Source organism: Wasmannia auropunctata, unplaced genomic scaffold, assembly GCF_000956235.1.
Source record: "Wasmannia auropunctata unplaced genomic scaffold, wasmannia.A_1.0 LD336060.1, whole genome shotgun sequence".
Taxonomy (NCBI): Eukaryota; Metazoa; Arthropoda; class Insecta; order Hymenoptera; family Formicidae; genus Wasmannia; species Wasmannia auropunctata.
In genome coordinates, this window is record NW_012026830.1 from 1,828,655 (window position 1) to 1,831,738 (window position 3,084).

Genomic DNA, 3,084 nt, shown 5'->3' on the forward strand with positions numbered 1-3,084 from the left:
AGAGGACACTATTCGCTTGGACTTCGACGAGTACAGTCGCTACGACAGTTTTATCTTTTTCTTATTTTAAATTATAACGAAATTTTACATCTTTACTTTTTAACTATTTATTTTTGACACAGTGCACATGTTCCGTTATTTATCAATTATATCGTCACCAAGAACTAAAAAGTGTGTTTTAATACGTTTGAGGTGAGTGAACTTTCAGCATAATCCTTTAAATCAAAATTAATTTTTTACATTGACTTTAACTGGGGACACACAGCTCAAACATGCAGCCCTTCAACTGCATTGAAAGCTGTGGAAGGTACCTCAAACTACTTCCTCATCTAAGAGACGTCGATGAACACACGCAGAAACAAAAAGCGAAATTATATTAGGATACTAGAAAGCGAAATAATATTGTAAATTAATTGTTATACGTCACTGAAGATGGCTAAAAAATAGCCGAAACGTTTGACTTGGAATAAAGTAAAATTCTTGGAAATAAATTAGTGCGTACCAACAACCACGCTGATTCCCATCTGCCTTACTTATACCTACTTAGTTTTATATATTTTTATTATTTAGTATATGTTATTGTTATGCTTTATCAACAACGTCTGATAAGACAAACTTTGTTGCAAATTTGTACTATTTCTGACGCCAAAACTTGTAGCAATAAGTATATTTGTCGTTATTGTCCAAACAGATTTGCAGGTTATCTGGGTAATTACGTAACTCAGATCAAAAATTACTGTAACCAATTACAGAAAAAGTTATCAGTTGTCGCTTATCAGATAGACAGGTCGGAACGCTCGATAAATTCGTCGTACAACAAATGTAATAGCTCTATTCATTTTTGTTTAGATTATACGAATGAATATCTTTTAGTCAACTTTTCGCCTTGTCAAAAAGATAACTATAGAATGATGAAAAGATGTCTTTTTAAAGTTGTCTTTTGGATGAAAGTAAAAGATGTCTTTTAGATATCTTTTTGCTTAACCGAAAAGACATCTTGAAAAAGACATCTTTTTGTCATCTTTTAGTGTTTTGTGCTGTCTGGGTTCCTGACTTGCTGAATAGAACTTAAATTGTTTCGCTATAACCAATCTTTTAGGGCTATAGTGATTTACCAATGTCGTTTTTAACTCTTCGAACGTTTTACTGCTTGGTAACGTTGGCGCCAAAAGATCTTTAAGGGTTCCATACGCTTCTCCTCCTAATAGCGTTAGAGGAACGACACTTTTTTGTCGTCTTCAATATTGTTGCATTGACATAACATGTCTAAACGTTCAAAATAAGCAGTAATTTCCGATTCCTTGGAATTGAATGCTTCTATTGTCCTAATCAACGACATCTTAACCTATACTTGGTTCTAACTGCTCGTATTGCGACGACTATTTGGCTTACTATCCTCTACGACTCTTGACCCAAACTAGATATAATATGAGTTCTCTTACTTGTCGTCAAATATTCTTGTGTACTTTATTTATACTTAAATAAATACACAAGACTGATATAGCAACTCAAATCTTTATTACTTAACGTCTCGAAATGAATGTTTTTTTTAGCGCCGCCAACCTTACAACTACAACCATGAACTAACGCATATCCTTAAGACTAATACATATATGGAGATATCATACTCAGCAACGCTTACTAGACTCACACTTACTACAGCGCGCGTTACACTCTGTTCGTATCAGGGATCACTTTTTGTTAAAGTCGTCATTAGTAATCCCACCACGAAGTAAGAGTAGAGCAGACTCAATTTGATAGCACGCGAGCTGAAAAAGTAAAACCGTGCGCCGAATTGAGAGGGAATCCACGGAAAAGAATAACCTATTAACAAGGGAACCTCGCGAAGTGTCAAATTCTGATTCTAATGAAACTTGGTACACTATGAGGTCACATAAATAGATGAATTTAGAAATTATCAGTTGAGGCTAAAAAATAGTTTAAAGGGATGAAACCACCCCTTATATATAAATTAATGTTTCTTTTTTTTGTTATATCTTGAAAACTATTCAAGATATCAAAAAATGTTTTATACAAAAGTTTTACAGTAAAATTACATCTATTCACTTACATTAATAGAATTTTTCAAAAATGATTATTTTCAAAAACTTTTAAATATAAGTTGTGACGTGACGTTTTTCGACCGTCCGTCATTAAGGGACCGAGGAAGCATGGTTTTGGATCCTGCGTTTTCCCCGATTTAGGGAGGCGAGCGTATGTTTTCGTACTGTATTTTTACGCGCTTTACTTAATCTTTTCTTTCCACCTGAGCGTGACAACAGGTAGAGATCGGTGGCGTAGCAATGTAAAATCTCGTCGTCTCTACTAACCGGCGAAAAAGAGAAGGAGGATACCGACATCGGGACGATTGGCTCGTCGTAGGAAGCACGGAGCACGCAGGTCAGCTGCGATTTTCCTAGAGATATCGGTACTAGTGCCCTTTATTGCTGTCGATTCTTTTCAGCAACCAGTAATGACAGACAGGACCACTAACCGGACGCAACCACAGCCCAAAGAAAGCCGTGAGGAAAGGACATTGTGTCACGGGCCGATTACCGTGACACGGATGCGACAATTATTAAGATACGGCGCGACCTAAATTAAATCGGGAACGCCGACGAAGCGTTCCGAAAAATATATTATGTAAAAATAAAAATAACTAATAAGGATGGTTGCGCGACGGCGACCTCGTGGTAACCGAAAAGTACTACGCTGACACAGCAACGCGATCGCTATAAGTACGCGCGACGACAAGGCGCGCGGAGTTAATCTGTCGAAAGATAAGTTTGTGTCGCGTTACCAGGTCCGCCACGAATAGTTAAGTGCCGTAACGGCGCGTATCGAATAAGAAGAAAAAGGCGATTGTGAAATAAACGGAGACCGGATATAAAGGCAAATAAAATGTATTTTGTGAAAAAGTGATCAAAGGCGTCTGAGTTATTCAGTTCCCCCGCGGAGCCGGACCCCGTTGTGCTAGCGGCACAACATTATTGGTGGCAGCGGTGGGATCCGCATCCGGGAGGAACCGGAAGCTCCAGCCAATCCCTGGTAGCCTGTAACAAACAAGTGAATTAAAGTACGGCA